Source organism: Dasypus novemcinctus, chromosome 2 (assembly GCF_030445035.2).
Source record: "Dasypus novemcinctus isolate mDasNov1 chromosome 2, mDasNov1.1.hap2, whole genome shotgun sequence".
NCBI classification, from domain to species: Eukaryota; Metazoa; Chordata; class Mammalia; order Cingulata; family Dasypodidae; genus Dasypus; species Dasypus novemcinctus.
Window position 1 is genome coordinate 33,464,124 of NC_080674.1, and position 26,844 is coordinate 33,490,967.

Here is a 26,844-nt window from a genome sequence, read left to right on the forward strand (position 1 = left end):
CTAGCTTGTTCCATAAACCAGTTCCACTAGCAAATAGTGTTATTAAAATCTGAAAAATAGAGGGAGGAAAAGTGCTATACACTATTACGAAGTTCATTTAATCTCACTAAAAGTTACCTAGATCTTCCCTATTTGAAAATAGAAACATTGCTATACCATCACATCACACACACACAAAAAAAAAAAAAAAAAAGATTTTTCCAAAAGCTACATTCTAAAATAAATGTAGCTAATAATTTAGGGGAAAGGCAGGTTCTATGGAGATACTGAGACATGATTATAAAGTATAGTCACCTAGCACCTCTTTGCAAATGAGAACATGAGGCAATCAGGACAACTCAGCTACCCAATGAGAAATATTAGTATTTGTGGCATATTTCTTATACTACTACAGGTCTACTGCCAAATTCTTTAATGCTGAATGCAAAATTTTACAGATTGCTTAATGTTTTGCACAAAATTTCATAAGGATGCTTGCTTCAGCATTTCAATACGTTCCTTTTCTCATATTGCAGCACTTCTGGAAAGTGAAATACAGTGAAGCCTTGGTTCTTTATACCCCTGATGCCAGGATTTTGTTATGTTGTTAATGAAGCCAATGAAGTTTGGACAGAAGCAGTACACTGTAAACGAGTTTTCTTTGGCATTAGGTCAGAACATTGATAGAGATCTAAATTTGCTAATAAGTAATTACACAGATAGAATTTGGTGAACTTTGAGCTACTTAATCCCCTTGCTGCTGCCATCAACCCAGTGTGGAGAAACTGATGGTCCCTAATCTACAGAGAAATGCTATTAGCCTAAGCCTCCACCTTCTCTTACATACTATATCTCCAGCCTCCGGCTTAGAGGAGAAGCATAAATGAAAAAACAAAACAACTTGAGCTGACACTCACTTGTCTAGAACTGAAAGGTAAACCTGATTTCAAGAGGAAGTCACGTGCTCTGAGCTAGTCAAGGGGGAAGTAGGATTGCACAGCAAGGGCGAATTTCAAAAGGAATGTTAAATTCGTAAAATGTAAAAGAGAATTTATCTTACAACAGAATTCAGAAGCTTTCCTTCTCACCTAAAATGATTCTAATTAACATTTCTAATAAATATTTTATCAATGGTGAGCAGATCACTTATACATAGAAAAACAATATTATAACACAAAACATATCATTAAAGTAAATTATATACGGAAACTTCTTTATTATCCCCTGTATTGCATGTTTAAACTGTATTTTATCATGTCAATGCTAACATTAGCAACTTGATCATAATCCAAAATGAATTATGGAAGTCTAAAAGGACAAATGACTTACCTGTGAATTATTTCAACTGCATAGAATACACACATGCACACACATGCATATGCATACATAGAGAACTTAGTCCTTTCCCTAGAGAATAATGCAACTTTTGAATATTATTTGAAATAAAGCTAAAGCAAATATGACATTTAAAGAAAAGAAATCCTAATATTATGAATACTGGTGGCCTAGGTCTCTCTCTCTCAACTACATATCACTCCCTGATGGACTGAATGAAGAGAGTATGAATAATATTTTCCTAACACAATAGTAGAAGGACTTAAAAATGTTTTTTCTTAATTTTTATTTTGCTGGACTAATTAAAATAAAAATAGGAGATATGAAGTCTTTGAAAATGTAATGATAATTCAGCTTCTAAAAGCTTTTCATCAGACTTATGGATTCAGGGAAGTGGGTGTGCTGTTAGAGTCTAAGTTCACTGAATGCTAATCGCAACCCTGCTGGTGATTTATGGAGTAGAACTGGGCAAACTGCCTCACATATCAGTTTTCTCATATCCTAAAAGGAAACAATAAAAAGAGTTATTTTAAAGGAATTGGATGTGGTTCAACTAATCAAATGTGTTAAAGCAATTAGGTAAACAGATTTCTATAATCATATTCAGATTCGTGAGTTTCATATGATTCAGATTCAGTAATATTCAAGTAAAATTTTTAAAAAGAGAAACCTGGTCCCTAATAAATCAACATTTCTGTTCTTTCAGAATTTGTCAAATCTGTATGCTTAGTAAGGCCTTAAAACGCAAGAGGCAAGCTTGTCTTCTGTAGATGTAGTCATCCATATATATATGCTTGTTGAATGCCAAGCTGAGAGCAGTTATTGACCCAGGCGGATTAAAGTTTAGTGCAGGATGCCAAGTAATTAGAGTAGGGACATTAGACCATCATTTATAGTCTCATGTAGTCATGAATGACAATGTCACCTGAAACAAGGACAAATGAATGGAAGCCAGCAGTTTGTAGCAACACCTGAAAAGCTGAGCTCCTGCAAAAAGTTAGTGTTAAAAAACGAGCCCAAACTAGGAATCCAATAGAATATTGAAACACTTTTTGCCTGCTTTTCCCAGCAGCAGTAAGTAGTAATAAGACAATTCCCGAGCCAAGTCAATATATTCACAGTAAATGTTACTTTCCCATATGTGCCCTAAAGGAAAGAAAATTACAGTAACAGTTATCCTTATCAGAACAGGGTAAGCATGATCTATTATAGAGAGTATACTATCATTTAGCAGTAGCTATTTTGTAGTAACTGTAAAAATAACTGTTTACAGTTATTTCAATCAAGTGACAAACATAATCTTCTTAATCACTCCTTAGGGTCTATGAATTGTCTCATTTTTTTATTCAATAAGTGATTTAAATAATCAAATTTTATGCCTAGATTTTTTTTTCTTTATTAGAGAAATTCTGGGTTTTCAGAACAATCATGCATAAAATGTAGGATTCCCATATACCACCTCATCACCAACACCTAGCATTGGTGTGGAAGATTTGTTACAATTGATACTAGCACATTTTTATAATTACTAAAAAATTAAAGACCATGATTTAACTTAGGGTTCCCTGTTTGTGTAGTGGTGGTCCAGCGATTTTTTTAAAAACATTTTTATTCTGTTACCATATATACAATCTAACATTTCCTCTTTTAATCATATTCAGATATATATTTTAGTGCTATTTTCACAAGATTGTTCTACCATTACTACCATCCATTACCAAAACTGAATAATCAAATTTTTACAACTCTAAATTGAAAAATCCTCTAAAATTTGCGCAATTGCTTTGGTGTCTCTTATTTTACTTAGTATTTAACTAAGAATGTCTATGTATTTATCACTCAGCAATTTGGATTCTTAAAGTTTTTTTTAAAAACACATTGCAGTAGATTTTTCTATGTTAAGATAATTGCATACCAATAATATTTTCTCTAACTCAAAACCCAAATTTGGAAGTAAATCAATACCTTCGATCATGTGCAGAATAAACTTAAATAAGTGTTACCTACTTAGTATGGTTAATTTCAAAGACTCAGTAAAACTGAGGTTCTTATAAACTGAAAATGTATTATACTGAATAGATTAATATAATTTTAATTAGAAAATGAAATATACTACAAAATAACTTATGGTACATTATGTAAAATAATAGTTTTCAAACGTGGTTGTTATTTTTATATAAAAACAGCAGTACGTGAGGTATAAAAGTCGTATCAATAACTTTATAAAATACAGTTAGTCATTCCTGCCTAACAAATCACTCCAAGGTGTCATGGGTTAAAACAAGATTTATTATTGTTCTATAATGAAATTACATGTTTGTTGGGTGGTTCTGCTTATATGTGCTGGGCTAGAATAATCTCACTGGGTTGCTCAGTGTATCTGACTGGCTGGTGGGTCAGATGGGGCAGTTTGGTCTAGGTTGGTCTCTTCTGGGGTGATAGGTTGGCTCTGTTCCATGTGATCTGTCCTTCTCCAGGGGCTTGCCCAGGATAGTTCAAGCATAAAAGTGAGAGTCTAAGAAAGTGAGCAAAATCACTAGGCCATTTGGGTCCTAGTCTCAGACATGACACACCATTGCTCCCACCACATTCTATTGGCCAAATAAGTCACAAAGTCAGCTCAGATTGAAAGAGGAGGGAAATAAACTTCACTTCTAATGGAAGGAGCTGTAAAGTCACATTGTAAAGAGCTTGGTTAGGGGAAGGGGAAGAATTGGAGACGTTTTTACAATCAATTCTTCGTAATGTCTACCTTTCAAATGAGGAAACTGCAAGCCATTTAGAGATCCGAGAAATGCCTCATTGGAAGAGTCTTAATTACAACCTAATTTTTTAATATAAAATTTTAGAAATATTTTCACTTCTCCTTGGCCATAAGATTGCCTAGTATGTCTTCAAAAAACCTTTCCACAAAACCAGTATCAATTGCCAAAGTAGAATAAAATAAAACTCTATATTAAATTAAATATCTTTAGAACTGCAATCTGAGATGAAATATAAAAACTCCACTAAAATGATTGCCATTCAGGTTTCTCAGAAAGAGTAGAAAGTTTATATAGCACAAGAATTTCAGTACAAACAATCTTCAGCATCAGCAATGTCCTACTGTTAGAACACAATTATAATAATTTTTACTTCATTAATCTGCAAACCTAATTATTTTCACAAAATATCCCAGCAGTTTCAGCTTACTTCTTGCAAGCATTTATATCATAAAGAAATAGATAGGCTGTTTTCCTTTGCAACTTCATTACTTCCATAAAGCATATATTAATTGAAAATTGCATAAAATAAATTGAATAAGTTGAATTAGCTCTAATCAAGTAAAAACAAATTCTGACTTAGAATAAATCTAGTTATTTATTTAGTCAAAATTTGTAAGATGTGATGGTCTCTACTACGTTACTGGAATTTAAACATTCTGTAGAAAACTCAAAGTTATTTCAAACGAAAGTGTCAGTGAGAGATATTGGGCAGAAAGGCAAATTCTAAGATATAGAATGTGATGGTTCAGAGTTTTTGCATTAACACAAAATCCCAGGAGCACTAAGGTTAAATGTTGTCATAAAATATATCAGTTATCCATTGTTACATTAAAAAGCAATGCAATATTTAGTGGTTTAAAGCAAATATTAATTTGGCGTATGATTCTGTGGCTTAAGAATTTATGCTAGGCTCAGCAGAGGTGTTCTTCTGCTCATGAGTGAACTCTCATACATTTGTAGCCAGCTCTGTTAGCTGTGAATTACCATTGCTGATCTTGGGGATGCTCACTCACATGTATGAAGCCTGAGCTAGGACATCTGGTTAACTCAGGTGCATGCTGTCTTTCTCCTTTCAACCCTCTACCTTGGTATAGTCATATGAGAGCAGCAGGGGTTCAATAAAAGTAGGTGAAAGTATACAGGGCTTTACAAAGTCTGGACTTTGAACTGGAACCCATAGCTACTGGCTCATTGTATTGGCTGAAGCACACAGCCAGTCAAAATTCAAAAGGTAGATAAATAGAGTCCACTCCAGAGCTAAGTCATATTAAAAAATATTATTGACTCAAATAGTGCAATGTTTCTGGCCAGTTTTTAAAACAATCTTCTACAAAATCATAGTTCATATTCTTTGGGTGTTCATAATTGGAGAGTATTACTCTCATCTCGTGTTTAAAGGACAGGGATGTTGCTACACCTTATACAATGCATAGTAAAGGCCCCCAAAGAATTATCTGACTCAAAATGTCAATAGTACTGAGGTTGAGAAATCTTGATATAGGGCATGGGATTACAAATCACACTTTTCTGATGACGGATTCTATAACACAGCCTAAGAATGCATTACTTTAATTAGTTTTTGATACTTATACATACTGTATTAAATATGTTTTCAAAGATACAATTATACTGCCACTATATTACAGAACTATTTTTATTTCTTACATATTCCTCTCTGGATTTTCTCATAGGCAGATATATTTTACACAACAAATTTACTTTGCATTTCTCTTTATTTGCCCAGAATTATATCAAGAAATATTCTTCTATATAACCTTCAAAATTAAAATAGTTCCTAATAATATTCATAATAGTTCATCAATCAGCTATTCTTATTTAAACTGATTCTGAGTATTTAATTTGTTTACTTTCTTGTCATTCTAATTATATTGGCATTATTAATAAATAAGTGTATATACATAAAGAATTATTTTAAATTATTTTTGCTTAGGATAAATCACCATACATGGAGTTATAAGTTAAACTATAAAAATGTTTTATGACCTTTGATAAACATTGTCAGTTTGGTTTCCATCCGTTTAAAATTTTCACCTCCATCAATGTATTTATATATATTTTATTGCAAGCTTTATAGCATTGATGTCATTACATTTTTTTAATTTTCCCTAATCTGTTATACAAAATACATTATGCATTTGTTTAATTTGCAAGTGTTTAGCCACTATTGAATCTGAATATATTTCCTTGTATATCCTTTTAGCTGTGTGACCTTAGACAAGTAGCCTTGGTATGTCTAGCAAACATACATAAAACAAATAATACATAACTCAGTGTGAGACAGTACATGTATATCACTTAGCACAGTGCCTAAAACTGTGTTCAATAAGTGTTTTAATAATTTTCTCTTGTGTAAATTTTTCTTGATCTTTTCCCACTTGTCTGGAGAAAATATAATGCACTTTATGTAGTCTATATGAATATTTTAATACATAAAACTACTAAATCACTTTCTCATAATTGTTACCTTTTTTAATATCACTTTTATACATATGGAGTCTTCTTGAAAGTGTGATCATATTTTTTTCATCAATGAAGGGAAATATATAGAAAGCAGGTGTGACAGAGTCATGTAGAGCATGATGATGAAGTGGTATTTTTAAAATGCTTCTATTCAAAAACAAAGTCTCTGGAATTTAGTCCTGGAGTTCCTATTTACTACACTATTTTTATCAATGGCATCTTAGTTTCCCAGATGCTAAAAATAAACACCATACAGTCAGTTGACTTTAAAAAGTGGAATTTATTGGTTCACAGTTTTGAGGATAGGAGAATTCCAAACCTGAGGTGTCAGCAAGATAATGCTTTCTCCTGAAGACTGTGGTGTTCTGGGGCTGGCTGCTGGCAGCCCTTGGGTTCTTGGCTTTTCTATCACATAGCAATGCCTTCTCCTTTCTTTTCTGTGTTCTGTAAATTTTCAGCTTCTGCTCCTCCTCATAGCTTCCTCTCCCTCCATCAAAATTTCATTCTGCTTATAAAGAGCTTCACTAATCTGGGTGAAAGTCCAATCTGATTCAGTTAGGCACTACTTAACTAAAAATAACATCTTTAAAAGATCCTGTTTACAATGGATTAAGGAATGGATTAAGATTAAGAACATGTTTTTTTTCATGGTGGTCATTTTTGTACATATGAGAGGATTGCCTTTTCATGCAACTAAAAATGATATGGCTCATTTCTTCTCACCTTTAAACCAAATAAGAGTTCATATTGATATTGGAGCTAATGGTAGAGCAACAGGAGAAGCAGATGTAGGGTATGTGACATATGAAGATGCAGCAGCTGCCATGTCTAAAGATAAAAATAACATGCAGCATCAATACATTGAACTCTTCTTGAATTCTTCTCCTGGAGGCGAATCTGGAATGGGAGGTTCTGGAATGAGAGGCTATTGAAGAGATAGAATAGATAGGCAGAGACTTTATGGATCTGTTGGAAGAATGGGTATGGGGAACAATTATAGTGGAGGATATGGTACTCCTGATGGCTTGGCTGGTTATTGCCGTGGCGGTGGAGGCAATGAGGACACTATGGGCAAGTAGCATGAAGGCAGGTAGATGGCATGGGATGAACTGAAGCATAACCACCAACATACAAGTCCTGACAGCAGCATCTTGTCTACTAGACTTTCTTACAGATTTAATTTCTTTTGTATTTTAAGAACTTTATAATTACTGAAGGAATGTGTTTTCAAAATATTATTTGGTAAAGCAAGAATTGTAAAGAGAAAATATGTTTTCTGTAGGTTTTATTTCCTCCATACTTTGACTTAAAAATACATACTCAAAAAAAAAACAACAACATGCTTTTCTGGGGTACATAGTTCCACCTAGTACAGCACAGTTGTCATACTGACCAGATTTGTTCATGACATGGAACTAAAGAGTTCGATATAATTTAGACATCATGTTTTCGATACAAAATGATCTTGACATGCTGGAAGGATGTGCCAAGTAAAATTCAATTCAACAAAGATTTACTGAATGTCATAATGTGTAAGATGTTGTGCTAAGTGGGAAATGGTTTTATACTGGACTCCAAAAAACCAGTTACACCTTACAAAACAAGAGTGTTGTATTTATGTCTATATGAGTACCAAAATTAAATGAACTAAATGACTAAGTTAATTAAAGAATGCACTTAGACTGTATTATAGAAACTACCATCTTTCCAGAACAGTAAAAATTTATAGTCCATTCTCTATTTCAGGGTTTCTCAACCTCAGCACTATTGATATTTTGGTTCGGATAATTCTTTGTTGTGAGAGCTAGCCTGTGCATTGTAGGATTTTAGATGTATTCCTGATCTCTAGATGCCAGTAGCACTCCCCAGTCATGACAACCAAAAATGTCTCCAGACATTGTCAAATATGGAACTTGTGAAGACATGGAAGTTGAGGTTACAAAAGAATGAAAAGTCAATAAAGATTTTAGGAGATAAGGGCATGATCAGATTTCCATCTTCAAATGATGACTCTGACATCATCATTTTGAAAAGCCTTGGAAAGTAAAAGTAAGACCTATGGGTCTGGAAGCAGACTTGGCCCAGTGGTTAGGGCATCCATCTAACACATGGGAGTTCGGCGGTTCAAATCCTGGGCCTCCTTGATCCATGTGGAGTTGGTGCACACGCAGTGCTGATGTGCGCAAGGAGTGCCACGCTGGGGTGTCCCCCGCGTAGGGGAGCCCCACACACAAGGAGTGCGCCCCATAAGGAGAGCCACCCAGTGTGAAAGAAAGTGCAGCCTGCCCAGGAATGGCACCGCACACACAGAAAGCTGACACAACAAGATGACGCAACAAAAAGAAACACAGATTCCCGTGCTGCTGACAACAACAGAAACCAACAAAGAAGAACACGCAGCAAATAGACACAGAGAGCAGACAACTGGCGGGGGGAAGAGGAGAGAAATAATTAATAATTTTTCAAAAAAAGAACTATGGGTGGAAAATAAGATCAATTTGCAGGTTTCTTCTAAATCTCACTGCAGCCATAACCCTGTAGAGCTGAACAATATACATATAAATGGCCCTAAGCTGCATTTATTAATAGTGTAAGTGGTTCTGAAAAATTTTGTTGTTGTTTTAAAGAGACTTTGTTTTTTCAACATAAATGAGTTTGTTCTGATTTCCAACTATTCAATCTTTGTTTTTCTTACATAATAATTAATAACCTCTGAAGAAATTGTGACATCAACATTGACCTCATTTGATAATGTTGAAATTGGTCATTCAATAATGAAAGGGCATTTGATATCATTGCTTATAAACATCCTTCTTTTATTAAATGATTATTATGCACCCATCAAAAATGATTTTGGTTTTGAGCCTATATAATTTTATTTATATGTAAAATTCCACATGCATGATATAAAATGTACATATATAGTATATTTCTATATAAAAGAAGATCCACTAAATCTTTTTTCCAACAAAGCTTTGTTTCTATATCTTCCTTTAAAATGAAAATTCCTAATTATCTTTTGATTCAGAATATAAAATAAGAAACCAAATTAAAGCTAGAATATAACACCAAATGACGCCTGTTAAAAAGTAACTATTACACAAATGTCCTTGTTTCATTCAACTGTAAATCTAATAAAAACTCACCTTTGCACAATGGCAGAAACAAAGTTCATGAGATTATCCTGAATCACAATATTCCTGATTAAAATAATCATGACTTAGTTGACATGAAGAATTTCAATGACTCATTATAATGTTATCATAAAAAAGATGTGCTATCTAATTACGATTACACGGAAAAATGATATTCTATTCATTTACTTTTGAGCTTTTTGTGTCCTTGTTGGCTCCCTGTTATAGAGAGATATGGGTCTTGGCATCAAGGACAGGAGTGTTCAAATTCCACAATTGCCATTTATAAACCATGTGACAATGAGCAAATGATCCTCAATTTCTCACCTTTGACAGCATAGTCGTATTGTGTAGGTTTCTGATGAGTGAGAAAATGTTAGCAAAGTGTTTGGCACTCAGTAGACAACCGATATGAGCTTGTTCCTCCTATAGAGGGATATTTTATTTGCAGCAATTGTTAACAGGTGTTTTGCCAAATGTAACTTGTCTAGTATGGAATAAAATGAAAAAGATGGAATTAATTTTTTAAGTACATGTCTATAAGTACTCATAATAATGGTATTAGCCAACTTGCTCAGTCTTTTTAGCTCCATCAACCCAGGAAAAAATGGTGTAGTAACATGAAAGATAAGTAGATAGAGGCAGAGGGTTCCTACTTTGAAGCAGTGTAGAGTATTTCTGAGGTTATATTCTATTTTGAGATTGGTGACCCATGCAGCCAGGAATACCATCCAGACATTTACATAATCACACTAGCAAATCCCTCTCAATCAGCTCTTCAAATTCAATCACAAAATTCTATTGGTATTCCCACGTACCTTTCTGAATCTGTTTTCTGCCCTCCACTATATCTGGCATAGCTGAATCTCCAAACTCTTGATGTCTTCAGTCTCTGCCCTGCTCCCTCCCAATTCATATTCTACTTTGAAGCCAGGGGAATATTTACAACATGCAAAACTGATCTCATTTTTCCACTTAAAATTAGTCACTGACACCTAGCAAGGCACACAAGACCCCTCATGATCTGATTTCTCCCTCACTCTTAAACCTCAACTTCCATCTTGTAATTTTCAAAATGTGTGCTGTCAAAAGTCTTAACAAAGGTAAGACATTCACAACATTATTTCATAGCATTGTGCCTACTGTTCTCCAAGCCCAGAATGCCCCAGCTCTTTTGTCTGATGATTTATATGACACTATTCATGTACGAGAATCTTTCTAAAATTTCTTTGACCTGCATCTCACAAATTAATCCCTTATTATTCTGAATTATTTCTTTTCCTTAAACATGATTACATTTTTGTAGTCATGTGTTTACATCCTTAAAATCTAGGCACTTTGAGGGAAGGATCATTATCTTATTCAAAGAAAGATTTTTTGATAAAGCTGTATTTAATATTAAAGTGCGCAACCATTTGCACACAATTATGACAATTATGCATTGAAATGTCTCACTCAACGAAAAACATCTTTGACTTTCACTGATAAAATCTTTTCCCCCTTGTTGTATGAGATCTTTATAGTCCATGTAATTAAATATAGCATTCCCATAGCTTTTTATAAAAAATAATAATTGTAAGGAAATTAATGTATAAAGACACTTTTAAGTCTGTTAGAACTGGGAGCATTCTCCTCCCCATGATACACTCTTTATCTCTTTAAGGTCTTTGATCAAATGACAGCCATCTCAGTGAGGACTTCCCTTGTCATACTGTTATCAATTGCAATGCTTCCCACAATTCCACTCTCTATGCTCTTCCTCTACAGTACGTATCAATGCCTGGCATAATTCTTTATATATTTTTTTTAGTATTTATCCTTCCCCTAGTAGAATATAAACCCCATGAAAAAGGTGCTTTTGTCTATTTTATCTACATAGTAGCCTATCCATAAATACTTGTTGAAAATATGTGAATTTGTCTTAGTTTTGTTAACCTCTAAAACAGAACCAGACATACAGATTCAAATGTGAGTGGTTTATTGGGGTTTATAAGGTAGCAGGGTGGAGAAGGAAAATAGAAAACAGAGAACGGTAACCAAAGTGTGTGTTATTGAGCAAGCTGCCATTGTCAGTATCAAGAATTTCATCTTGGGAGAAAATATAGAACTTGGGCTTCAGAATTATCCCAGCTGAAGAGAGAGAGAACTCGGGTATTGATAGAACACCTTCCATTAGTCATTGATCAACAGCCACTTCTAGGGTGTGGTGTTTCTCCTGCATTTCCAGCCTGACACCTAGGAATAAAGAAGGTTTTGACAATCAGGGAAAACTATCAGACAATCAAGGCATCATCATAGCAATGTTTTCTTCCCAAAGGCCAGCTGCCGGTGATCCTTGGGTCCTCTGCCATATGGCAAGACACATGATGGTGTCTGCTGCTCTCTCCCTTCTCTTCTGGGTTTGGTTGCTTTCAGTTTCTTGCTTCTGTGTCTTTCTTACTCTTTGCCTGGATTTCATTCTCTTTTTAAGGATTTCAGTAAGAGAAGTAAGACACACCCAAGGCCATGTCTTAACTGAAGTATCCTTATTAAAACCTACTTACAATAGGTTTTGTTTTAAGAAAATTATTTTCTGGGGTACAAACAGTTTAAACCACCTCAGGAGTCAAGCAAGACTGCACAGAATAGGTAAAGACCAAAGGAATATTGTTAGGGCACCAACAACAATGGCTGCAGAATTACAAAGAAATTTCACAGTATACAATGGATATAGAACTGTATGTTTATGTGTGTGTGTGTGTGCATAGTGATATATAGTGCAGAGCTGCTTCATATAGATATACATAATAGATTAGCTGCCTACATTGGTGTGGCTGGGCATGGCCCCTTTTCCAAGAAGCGGCTGGGACTTTCTAAAGAGTTAAAAATAAAAATAAGGTCTATCTAAAATAACATAACAAATCCTGCAAAGTTTGCAGTTTAAACAATTGGATATAAGCTAGTTTTAGGCCAATAGAAATAATCTCTCAGAAAGAGACAAATATACAATAATAACCAATCTATGATCATTCCCCACTTTATAAGACCCTCACTTATAATAAGGAATCTAATTGTCAACCAGTTAAAATAATTTGCCTTTTGGAAATCCCCTAATTGTCTTTATAAGCTAATGTAACTTGTAAACTATTTTGAGACTCTTACTTCAGTTTCAGGTCTCCTTGCTTGAACAGTTTCTCTTTCAATATACCCGTTATATTGGTTATTATTGTTGACTCAGTTTGGTGATGTTATATATTATATAAATATAATGTGTGTAAATATAAGAAGTTAGTGAGGATAGAATGCTATTCATATTATGTATAAATGTATGTATAAATATGTAGATTATAAAGCCTATAACTTACAGTCTTCCGTATTTTGATATAGAAAATAAGGCAGATTTACTTTGTAGATAAACAATGAACTAGCACTGAATTCATATATTTTCAGTTCACTTGAATCTATGTTCTGTTTTATGTATTTTCTATTTATGTTCAGCTGCTCCATATTATTTGGTTTTAATAATAAAAAATATGAGTACCTTAAGTTTATTAGACTGTATATCAGTTTGACCCTAGAGATACTGAGGAAATTTTTAACATTACCAAGACTGGTAAAGTTTAGGCCAGGTGATTTAATGACTTTTCACTTTATGAACTGGCTCAAAAGCTCCAGGCCATGGTAACAATTTCCAAAGAAAGTACTAGAAGTTAATGATGCAAAACAGGTAATTGCTGTAATAGAGACTAGAAAAAGAACTCTAAACTTCCTAATATAACTGGTTGTACAGTAACGTGCAATGTTATTTAATTACGTTTGTTGGGGTTTGTGACAAAACTGACAATTAGACTCAATATAATGAATTTATAATATTTTAATATTCTCTAATTCTAATTCATTATAATCTGAGTAAGGAATTAGTTCACCTTACCCTTAACTCTTGTTAAAGATAGATTGATTAAACCAATACTAAATTAATAGTGAACACCAAGATATATGTACTGAATTTTGTAAATGAACTATTTTCAAGCACTTTGAAAGTATTTAATAGAAAGTCTAAAAGAGAAATATACATGTAGTTGGGTCACAATAAAAATAGTTTAATTTTTCTTTACAATATATAATATACCAACTTATTCTTATTTATTTTTACAACAGCTTTGCAGAATACCAATTTTCTGAGGTCTCTGTAAGTACTAATTTTGATAAACTGAATTTTATTTAAATATTCATAATTAAGACATTAATTACAAATTTGCAAATCAATCTACAAATACACTTATGTGCATAATTTAAATTCAGTATTTTCACACTCACCCTTTTCTAAATAGATATTAAGGAAGATATTAATTCACATTCTTTATTATTGATATTATATTATAAGATAAACTTTTGAGTTATTAATACTTTTTAAATTAAGTATTATAATTTTTAAGAGATTGAACCATCCTTATTTTTTTTATCTAGAGAATGTGTTACCATCATTATGGCCATCATAATATTTAACATTTTTCAGTGTTTACTTCAAACATGAAAGATACCCTTGTACATATAAGAATTTATTTTATACATTTACATATAAATTTAGAACGCATGACATGGAAATTAATTTATATTAATTGATAAACATATTATAAATAATGAAGCCGATAACTTCAAACGATCACAGCCAAAAAACCTTACCATACTTGTGATAGGAAGTAATAGACAATCAATATTGTAAACTTTTACTTTCCTCTTTATATCCCTAAATATTAAAATAGACTCCTTTTATTCACTGAATCAAATAATGGTGACTGAGTAATCTTTACAAATCTTTCTGTTGTTTATAGGTGGACCAAATGTGGAGGAAGTTAGAGGACATGTTCAGAAAATAGTTTAATTAGTTTTTATTTTTTATATGGCCCATGTCTGAAGGGAAGAAAAAAATAGTTTCCTTTGATTAAAGGCCTGGAGGAAATTGTAAAATAAGGGTCTTTTAAAGCTTAGTACTATTACTTACCTGTCAACTCCCTCTTTGAAAGGAAAAACAGTGATAAACGTGACCTTTTTAAAGTCATATTTTCGATGCATGGTACAGGAAGAATGGACTTCTCTTACTTGGAATAAGAATCACAAATAAGAATAAGAATAAGAGTCACAAAAAGGACTTTGATAAAACAAAACACTGCATCTTGTTTTTCTAAAATGTTTCAATTATCATTAAAGAGGCTGTAATTTGGAGCCTAGAAGAGGATGGGCTGACTACCCCTGGGTTGTATAATATAATATATAATATAATATAATATATGATATGATATGATATGATATGATATGATATGATATAATAAATATAATGTAAGACGATTGCTCCAGAACTCAAAAAACTCACCAGAAAAGGTTAGCAAAGTCAAACAGGATTTACTCATTTCTTGACAAAAATTGTAACTTTTTGGAAGCCAATGTCAATTTCACAGGGACAAATTACTTCTGTCCTTTAAAAACATTTTCCCTGTGAAGGAAAGTTTTAACTTATGTGCTTCAGAGCGTGAACATAGATAACCTATATGATGAATGTTTTTAGATGCAAAGGACCTGATTTGAAGACAGCTGGTCCACCAAAACAAGCTTATAGATACACAGTGGTAGATATTTTTGGAGAGCTGGAAACTAATTCCTACAAGGCTAAAAATCCACTGTTGCTAGTAAGTAAAATCCTAAGTATTTCATGCTCAAATGCTTTTGCTGAGAGGATATTGCACTTGATGACATCACATAGGACTAACACCAAGAATAAATGTAACATAACCTTGACAAAAACAACGCTGCAAGTCAAAGTGAATGTTATGTTTGATGGTATTCAGTTTTACCACTTCAAAAAAGTAAAGAAAGAAAAGAAGAATGCCCTAAAGGCTGCAAGCAGTTCAGAGGAGTATTATTAGAAAAGGAAACAGAAGCAAAAATATCCTACTGTATCATGTGAAGAAAAGAAACATGCCAATGTTACTTTTTTTATTAAGTACAGGTAATATCATTTTTTTATTTTTTATTTTTAAAGAAGATTTAGATTACATAAATGATACATTGAAAATATAGGGGGATGTCCATACACCCCCCTTCACCACCCCCACTGCTCTCCATCTAAAACATCTTTCATTAGTGTGGTATATTTGTTACAATTGATGAACACATTTTGAAACATTGCTTCTAATCATGGTCAGCAGTTTACACTATAGTCTACACTTTGTACTGCACACCTTTATAGGTTTTGACAAAATGTATAATGGCCTGTATCCCTCATTGCAATGCCATTCAGAACAATTCCAGTATCCCCAAAATGCTCCCTGTTACACTTATTCTTTCCTCTCCTTCCCCTCAGAACCTCTGGCAACCACTACCTCCATATTAATGTTACCAGTTCTTCCATTTTCAGAACAATAATAATTCTACTTTAGTGCATAGCTGCACTCCCCTCTTATGTTTGCTCATTCTTCAATTCTACAGACTTTAGGATATGATGCCCATGCTGTATCTGATTTAGAGGGAGCCTAGATCCCATGGGGCAGATATACAGAACTGTCCTACTTGCAGTTGTAGATACTCTGCTTTGGGGATGGGCATTGTCCATCATCATCCCCTTACTAGTTATCCTGAGCAAGTCCAACGAACTGGAGAGTATGTATTGGCTGCAACTCTGCTGAGATTCAGGGCTCAACCGGCATATGAACAGACCAAAGATTTAAGTCCCTATGACTTATATTTAATGAGTGTATTGCTAATTATAGGTTCAAATAAATGGCCCAGAAAAGCCATGTGTAGGGAAATGACATGCCTGATGCACACAGCTGTTTAGCAGACCAGCTCCGGTCCTCTCTCACTTTTGCCCCTTTGCTTCCTTGAACTGGTCTTTCCATTATTTCAAGAGTTGCTTACTGACCACCTGCTGTAAAAGTAACACTGTGCCAGGCTCTGGGGGCATGCCTGATCTGAATATGATGTGATCCTGCTAGGTACAAGAGCAACTAATGGTGTATTTCTAAGCTCTAAATTATTCCCTGCAATCAACAAAGTCAGAAATGATGAGCCAGTCCAGCTTTAAATACTTATTTCTTTAAATCCATGAACAAGAAGCACAGATATGATTATCTGACTCAGTGAATGGTGTATTAAAACTGAAACATAAATAAAAGAGCAACGCTTTATTATTCATACTGCCATATTCTGACATACCAACAAAAGGGTCAAATGTGTGAAGGGAGGAAAAACTACCAATGTTTGGATGTTTACATTGGCTCATTACCAGGAGGCTGAGCCTGACTGCTTTAAAGTAAAAAGTAAAACTCTGGAGGATGCAGCTTCCCCTGAGATTTCTCATATGTGTTTGGTTCTGGCAGGGCCACTCAGCCTTCTTAAGCATCCTTTCACAATCCAAACAATGGCCACGATTTGAAGAAAAATCCTGAAACATTTTCTGTTCTGACCGTTCAAACTATTACACACATTTTTTTGTTTGTTTGTTTGTTTGTTTGTTTTATTGGTCTGCTCTTAGGAAGAAGTAGTGAAAGATTTTCTTTTTTTTTTTTAATTATTTATTTTTAAAAATTACGTTAAAAAAATATGAGGTCCCATTCAACCCCACCGCCCCCACCCCCCACTCCCCCCACAGCAACACTCTCTCCCATCATCGTGACACATCCATTGCACCTGGTAAGTACATCTCTGAGCATCACTGCACCCCATAGTCAATGGTCCACATCATAGCCCACACTCTCCCACGTTCCATCCAGTGGGCCCTGGGGGGATCTACAATGTCCCGTAATTGTCCGTGAAGCACCACCCAGGACAGCTTCACGTCCCGAAAATGCCTCCACATCTCATCTCTTCCTCCCATTCCCCAAACCCAGCAGCCACCATGGCTACCCTTCCCACACCATTCCACATTTTCTCTGTGGACATTGGATTGGTTGTGTCCATTGCACATCTATGTCAAGTGGGGGCTTAGATTCCACATGGATACTGGATGTACTCCTCCTGCTTTCAGTTGTAGACACTCTAGGCTCCATGGTGTGGTGGTTGACCTTCTTCAACTCGATGTTAGCTGAGTGAGGTAAGTCCAATAAATCAAAGTGTAGGAGCTGAAGTCTGTTGAGGCTCTGGGCCTGGGTTATTACACACATTTTGATTTAAATATATTTTAATAAAATAGGTGGCATGGCCTTAATTTCTTCTGAAATCATAAATAGAATTGCTGATAGATGATAGATAGATAGATAGATAGATAGATAGATAGATAGATAGATAGATAGAAAGATAGATAGATACATAGATGATAGACAGATAATAGATTCAGAAACAGAGATAGAAATATGCATTGCTATATACTTTTCTTATGGTAACTATGTACTTGTTTCAAAATATTTTGTTATTCTGACTTTTATTTCATGGAGAATACATAATTTTTAAAAGATGCACATGAACAATCAAGGCATTTTCAGGTTCTCCTTTTCATCAAAACATAATTCAAGCAACAATCAAATCTATCTTTAAATACCTAGGCAACTTTGTAATGCTGATTTGATTGATTCATACTACAATTCTACTTAACATCAGTTCATATGATTTATATTAGATATTCTATTAATAAATTGATATTTGACCCCTTCAGTTCTGAATTTTAACAATTGTGTCCCGTAGAAATGTAACTAATGCCAGAAGCCATTAAAATGCAACCAGAAAAAAAAATCATCTTGTGGTCAAATTTATGTAATTCAGACCCTAGATTCCCTTCTTAGAAACTCACTATACTTATCTATATTTTACAACTCTGAGAAGACCCAGTGTGAAATAAATCAACAATAAAATTACCAGAGTCAGGTTTTTAGGTTTATCTGACATTTCTCTATCCTTCCTCCAACCCACCCGTACCACCTCACACACATAACAAACACATACTCCCAACTCTCTGAAGCAGTGCTTGAGAATCCTTTTACTCCTAACCAAGCTCTAGCCCAATTCCAATAAAACATTTTAGGTGTCTGTGAGTTTCTGGATTTACCAACATATTTCCATAGATCCTTCAAACGCTATGGAGTCTAGCCTCTATGGTGCTTCCTTAAAGGAAGTATAAAACTTACTTAATTACCAGGGAAAAAATTACCATTGGTATCCTCCAGGCTTTAAAATGATTACATTAGTCTATTTCCTACTTGGCCTTTTTCTCTTTAGAAAAAGTAGCTAGACTCTTATAAAAAGCCCCAACATTCATAATATCAAATAATACCCACTTGAGGTAAGGGGACATTCTTAAAATTAAACGTAATTTCAGAGCTCATCTAGAGCACAGATACATTATAGAATTGTAATCAGGCTCAGTCTGTTTGATATTCTCCTACTAATGTCTTAAATTAAATTTAGCTTTTCTTTCACCACTCTTTTTTTGTATAAAATTGGAAAACACTCATGAAAGTGTTTTGAGCTAGAAAAGCCATGAGCTCAGAAAGAAGTCCAGTTATATCTCATTTGCATTTCCCTACCTTCCTCCTGGGCAAGAAGGCAATTTCTTGGACTTTTATTACCCACAATATCAGTTTTGTTTGTTTGTTTTCATTTCTGTTTCTGATGGAGAATTTATTTTTGCGTGGTGAAACAATTGTTAAAAATATGAATCTTAAGATTCTTATGACAAAATACAACAGTAGGAATGGATAAAAAAATAACTTTCTGAGCTCCTAAACAAATATCATTTAGTTGCATGTTATTTTATTTAATACTTTCAATAATCAAATGAGGTGGGAATTATAATCTCCATGTCGAAGATGAGGGTTTAAACATAGGGAGATTTTCTTTTTTACCTACTCAGAAAGGAAGGATGGAAGGAAGGAAGGGAGGCAGGGAGAAAATAAAGACAGAGAAAGAAAAACAGAAAGAAATTATAACAGACAAATGGCAGTTCAACAAGTTATGGAAGAATTACTCTTTAAAATTCTGGCCAGGCAATTTTATCTCATCTAATTCTAGTAACAATCTCAATTGTTCCTCCACTATTTACAAAGATACACAGATGAATATAGATTAGTTAAATGACATAGTTAAGGTCCCCTTATTAATGAAAACAATGAAAAGGAGAAAAAATGCTTAATCATATTAATATCTCATAATTAAGATATTTTATGTTATTTTTTGAATATGAAATAAAGTTTGAATAAAAAGAAAGAATTTAAGAGAAGAAAGTAAAAAGAAATATCAACTATTGTGTAATTGTCATCTCTAAATTTTCCCAAAATGACAAGAGAAATATAATTTGGATATTAAGTAATTGATATTAATAAAATCATTTTTTGAGAAGAGCTCATTTGGTTAGTTTTTATAAAATATCCTCCCTTTTGCCCTTTTGATATTATATTTAATTAGGTTTCAAATCTGAAACAGCAATGGTTTATATATTCTTAATTATGATTTCTATAACATTTACTTACTCTCTATTAAAAATCAATCAGTAATTTTGGTGATGATCTCCTAGATACTCTGAAAATCTGATAATTTTCCTAACTCTTTTATTCGTTATGTAGATTATCACCTATCCTTCATAAAGGAAGCCAAATAATCCCAGACAACCATGATTTGTGCATGGTGATGAATGATCTACCACTAAGCATTGCTTGGTGAGAAATGAGTTACTTCCAGATGGCTTATGCCAGTCACTCAACTGACTTGATCAGTATAATCAGTATGATACAGTACAATTCCAACTGGAAACACAAAAACAAACAATCAGATGTTGAAATCAAAGCCTGCCAAATTCTTGCCAAATAGTTAATTGTATTTAAATGTTCAACGCCTAAACATACAGATTTACTGGCTTACATAAGCAAATGTAAACTCTCTCACTCTAAATCCATTGATCAAGCAAAGCACTGCTAAAAGTAAATTACCACTAGCCCCATCAATAAAGCCAAGTTCCAGACACTCTGTGCCATATGTCAAAGTGATATCAAAATTAATAGTAATGATAGCAAGTTAATGAATGTTTTGCACTGGTCTGTAAGGGATTGTTTCAGTAAAGTTCTTCTTTTAATGGGTTAGAGTTGGTGTATTTCTTGGTTAAAATTTTAGTAATCTTCACTTCCATTTATCAAAGGAAGTAATTTAAAACTAATTGTAGACTGCATTTTAAGCAAAAGAAGTAAACAAAAATTTTCCTTTTGTTTGAAAGGCTTTTATTTGGAAAAATCCAACAAATGTATTGATTCTCTATATAGTCTATGGATATGATTCACCCATTTTTCTGAAAAAAGAAGAATATAAATAAGTGTTGTTACCAAGGAAAAAGCCAGTGAATAGGTGTAATTTCTTCAGTGTATATAGCCAGTTTTATTTCGGATTTGAAACCTATGTAGGTTTATGAAATATATAAATAAGTACTATCAGAAATTGAAAGATAACTATGTGAAAGATACTAGGCTAAATACTTTACATACTTTAAAACACTTCAACCAATATAAAATGATGCCTATGAGCAAGGTCTTGCTAACTACATTTTGCAGATTAGGGAAATGAGACTTTTAAAGTATTAGTAAATTGCCCACCGTTATGCTGCTTAAGAATGACTGGTCCAAAGATAATCAGATACAATTGCTGATTGGCACCTTTGGAACCTCTGCACCTTACTGCCTCTCTGATTCTCTAAATTATGAAGCGTAAATTATCAGCAGAATTGGCAGCACTCCTCCGTATGCTGCTGTGTGGTGTAGACTGAATCTTCGAAAGATGCAATATGAGTACAGCTGTTTGAGAAGCAGGATGCTTTAGAAATATTCCGCCACCTGGAAAATCATAACAAATATGACTTTGTAATCAGCTCTTTCCCAGAGCCCTGATGTCTCACATGTCAAAAGTGGTAAGCACTTCCCAGAGTTCTGACAAAATTATACCCAAATGAAATTTCTTCCTCACCAGGGAAACTCCAGAACAATGAATTACACTGCTGAACCATTTACAAAGCCACACTGCTGAATGCATAGAGGTTTTTTTTCCATTCTCTAAACAACCATCGGTAAACAAATCCACAGACTTGCCTAAGGGAAATAATGTGAATGCAATCAGTAGCAAATGCTAAGATCAGTATAATAATCATGGGGGAAAAAATTACCTGACACTTTGATGCAAGAACTAACTAGCCTAGACCTTGGAATGGAAATCTTTGTGTAGGTATACTCGTGTGTGCAGAAATGACCTTGCTTCAGCTCATTTCAAGCCTAATTTCATCCCCTACCCCCTACCATAGTATAGAGCAGTACTGTGTAGAGAGTGGGCACTCTTCTAGGGACTGGAGAAACCACCCTAAGTACCCTGTTGCGGATGTCAAGATGACAGTTTAAGTGGCCATCGCCCATTCCTCCTTCTATGGGGAGGTCACAAACCCACGCTAAGCAACCATCCTCAAGGCTTTCAGCTACCCCACTTTCCTTTTCTAGAAAGTGCCATTCCACAGCTGAGGGAAACATTTAGTCTAATGAAAAAGCCTGACCAGACCTGAACATGCAGCCCAAGGTACTAAGGAAGTCAGAAATTCTCAATGGCAGGACCTCTTCCCTATGAGTTGGATATAAACCACGCTCAAATATAAATTGGCCTCTTTCCTCCAGTGTGAAATGGGACATGTGGCGCTGCTATCCTTCCACCCTGACACAGAGCATTTTGTGGCTCTCCCCAGAGAAACTGGCTGAGATGTGACTTTTTCCCTTGCTCTTTTGGACTCTGTACTAATAGTAACAAAGAGGTTATTTGCCCTTCTGGATCCTTTAAGCTGAGCGAGTAATAAAGAGATCATTTGCTGAAAGTTTGTGTGTCTATGAGCCTGTGCTCCCACAACACACCTTGGTAGAAACTCTCTCCACACCCTCAGTATGTCATGTCTATGCATGGCTATTGGGTACTCACCAGTGTTGAAGATGCCAGCTGTGCCCAGGGCTGCAGGATGCCTATTAGTAATTCCCTCCTTTCACTGAATAAACCTGATTTAAACAGATTCAAAGAGCAAAAAGGAAAAAAAAATTCTTTCCCCCATCTCTTTAGGATTTTAGCCATGATCATAGGCTTCAGTAGCAAACACATGGAAAAATCAAGCTGAAGCATATGTGATTTTTTTCCACCCTGAGTTTAATTTAGTAAGCAGGCTAAGTAAATGATAAACATTTTTCAATGCAGTTATCTGGCAATATATGGCACATAAAGGATGGCTAAGTTAACTCTCACGATCATTCAATTCCTCATGATCATTCGATTCCTTTTCTTAAAACATTTTCTTACGTGTTGAAGTCCAGATTCCTCAGGATGTAATTCTAGATGCTCCATAATCTCACCACAAATATTTTCATCATACTAATACTTTGTTATTTCCAGTTTCTCTACATAGAATGCCCTTCTCCCATAACATGTTATTCGTCTCTCATACACACAGAGATTAGTGTCTATATCCTCTTTAAAACTTGCCTTGCTCCTCTTCACCTCCGTTCCCCTCCCTTTTAAAAGTAATGGCTCTCTTAGCTCTCTTTTGGTTTCCATAGCACTGAGTCTCTACATTTACACAGTATTTAACTTATTCTGTTAGACATGGCTCTATTTGTTTTATGAGAAGAGTGCGAGGGCCTTATTCAGACTATGTCCAAGTGTTTGTTGAGAAAATCAATGAGTGAATACAATTTCATGTTTGTATTGCTATGAAAAAATATAATATATGAAACACAGCAGGACTCCAATAAATATTTGTGCAATGAAAAAAATGAATGAATCTCTGATATTACTAACCATATACTTTATAAGTCAAAGTGACACCTTTCCCTTGTGCCGTAACTATGAGACTGATGAAAACTGGAGTTAAAAGTTTAGATTTGATTGATAATTAACTCTTTCCCTCAGGAGCTATTGAAGCTACTCAAGTCAGAAAACTTTTCCAAATGTTAATAAATTAGTAGAATGCTTTTATTTTAAGCTGAACTTTCCTCTTGGTAGGATTCTAGAGGCATAGGGTTCCAGAAGGAATGATACTTCTCTTCCTGTTCTCAATGACTGACATTTCACAGGAATGAGAATTAAATATTCAAATGTAAACCCTGAAAAAAGAAAGATGTTGACTACATTTAATTATAAAACTATTAGCAGAAAATAAGAGAAAAGTAAATTTTAAAGTCAATAACTTTTAAAAATATTTCTTCTCAAAATTTTATGAAAATATTAGCTGGTTCATTCTATAAAACATTTTCTCACTAAACTTGGCTTAATAATGGGAATTGAAAAGGAGTAAAAGTGTTAAAGATATTAGATATATATATATATATATATACACATGTATACATGCACATACATGCCTTATAGAGAAACAAAATCAAACTCAGAGAATATATTTCCTCTATGAGTAAAGATAATCTTATATTTCATAATAGTTTCTGATTCCTATTAACTCTCATTTTAATTTTTGTTTCATTTCAAAGAATTATGTTGTATCTCTAGAAATTATTAAATTGTCATTTACATGTGTCATTTGAAGTAACATTTCAGTACTATTACATTAGAAATAACATGAAATATGCCAAGCAGAATGCCTAGAAAAGAGTATTAAATAAAAATATAAACTTTCTTATTATGAACAATCTAAATAATTGCATTAAAAATGTTTAGAAAGGATGAGTATGACATCACCATAACAAAATAAAATTTATATATCATTTCCAAAAGTAATGAATACCAAGGTATACAAACTCACACATTTACCCTTACTGCATCAAACACTAAACACTGATTCCCTTAGTTTGTGATGTAAATTTGCTGTGAAAGCCATCAAATTATGTTAGCCTCATTAAATATGTAAACAGATGAAAATGCTGCGTCAGTTATACCATGTTGAGATTCACTTAAAGGTTAGATCTCTTTATAATTAATTCTGAATTATTTAGGAAGTAAGGAGGAATCATTTAGCACAAACCACAGAAATGTGGCAGAATATGAAAAATGTAAAGTAATCCAAGGCAAGTATTGAAATTTATTTATAAAACGAAGTTGGTTACATTAGTAAATGGATATTTTAACTTGCCTAAATTATGCAATTGAGTATAAAATTGCGAGGTTCCTAAAGTACAAACATAAATGAGACATAAAACAGGTCATTTTCTTTGTTCTATATGAAGTTAAATCACATTTAGACTAAGTAAGGTAAGGTTAAAATATTTTACTTTACCTGTGTGGTTTCAGGAAAAAAATGTCTATAATTGAAAAACACTTGGAGGAAAAGGAACAAGATAAACATAAGTAAAATTCCCATCCGTATTAGTCAGGATTTTCTAGGGAAACAGAATTGACAGGTGATATCCGTAAATAGTATGAGATTTTATAAAATTCTCTCACTTGACCATGAGGATGCCCAAGTCCAAATTCCACAGGAATGTTGCAAGCCAGGGGTTCCGATGAAGGTCCTTGATGAGTTCCCAGAAGATATTGGCTGTCCAGTCAAGCTAGAAAATTCCCTCTGAATACTGAAATCACTTCCTCTTTTAAGTCATTCAACTGATCAATAAAACATCCCTCATTGCTGACGGAAATCTCCTTGGTTGATTGGAGGTGTAATCAGCCATGTATGCAGTCAGCTCACTGATGATTAAAGTCCATAAATGTCCTTGTATAATAATTAGCCCAGTGTTTGCTTGACCAAACAACTGGGCACAATTACATGGCTGAGTCGACACATTGGCCTAACTATCACAGTCCACCCCTTGACAACTTGGCGGTCATATGCATTACCTTAAACCATACTTAGTCTCTAAATAGAAACAATAACAGACATACACATATATATTTCCAACTAACAATATCAATTATCCTGTGTATGATTGAAACACACATTAATACCCTTCAGAATAGGGGGCAAATGCTTGTGTAATATTCACTCTTTTTTTAACAAATTGATTTTATTAATAAACATACAATTCATCCAAAGTGTACAAACAATGATATGTGATATCATCACATAGTTGTGCATTCATCACTTCAATCATTATTAGAGCATTTTCATTATTTTAATAAAAATAATAATAAAAATTTTAAAAAACAAGAAAATTCTTCACCTCTCAATCTCTCTATGCTTCTGCCATTGTATTTAACTGCTCTTTCTGGCTATTCTACCCAAAGTGTATAATCAATGGCTTTTAGTATAATGACAATGTTATACACGCATCATATAAAAAATTTTAGAACAACTTCATTACTCCAAAAAGAAAGATTCCACATCCCTTAGCATTCCTTCTTCTAATAACCACTAATCTCCTTTCCTCTATATAAAATTGATTTATGTTTACATTTTATATAAATGGAGTCTTCAATATGTAGTACTCTGTGTCTGGTCTCCTTCACTCAGTATAATATTTTTGGGTTTTGTTGTTGTTTTTTTGTCTGATATTAACATTTTATACTATTAACTTATATTTTTTCAGCTTCAAAGAAAAATGGTCTTATATGCAATTCTACCCATATTCATATTTCACATAATATATTTATATTTCACATAATATATTTAGTTCATACTAAAGCAATCATTTGTCCTTTTGTGTCTGGCTTGCTTCACTCAACATAATGTCTTCCAGGTTCACCCATGTTGTCATATGTTTCACGCTTTCATTTCTTCTTACCACTGCATAATATTCATTCATGTGTATTCTCCCCAATTTGTTTCTCCATTCATCAGTTGATAGGAACTTGGGTTGTTTTCGACTTTTGGCTATCACAAATAGCTGCTATGAACACCGGTGTGCAGATATCTATTCGTGTCACTGCTCTTAGTTTTGTGGGTATATACCTAGCAATGGTATTGCTGGGTCCCATGGCAAGTCTATATTCAACTTCCTTAGGAAGTGCCAAACCATCCTCCATAGCTGCTGTACCATCCTACATTCCCACCAACAATGAGCAAGCATTCCTCTCTCTCCACATCCTCTCCAACATTTACAGCTTTCTGACTTTTTAACAGTGGCCAGTCTAACATATGTGAAATGATATTTCATTTTAGTTTTGATTTTCTTTTCCCTAATTGCTAGTGATGTTGAACACTTTTTCATGTGTTTCTTTGCCATTCATGTTTCTTCTTTGGACAGGTGTCTTTTCAAGTCTTTTGCCCCTTTTTTAATTGGACATATTGTCTTTTTATT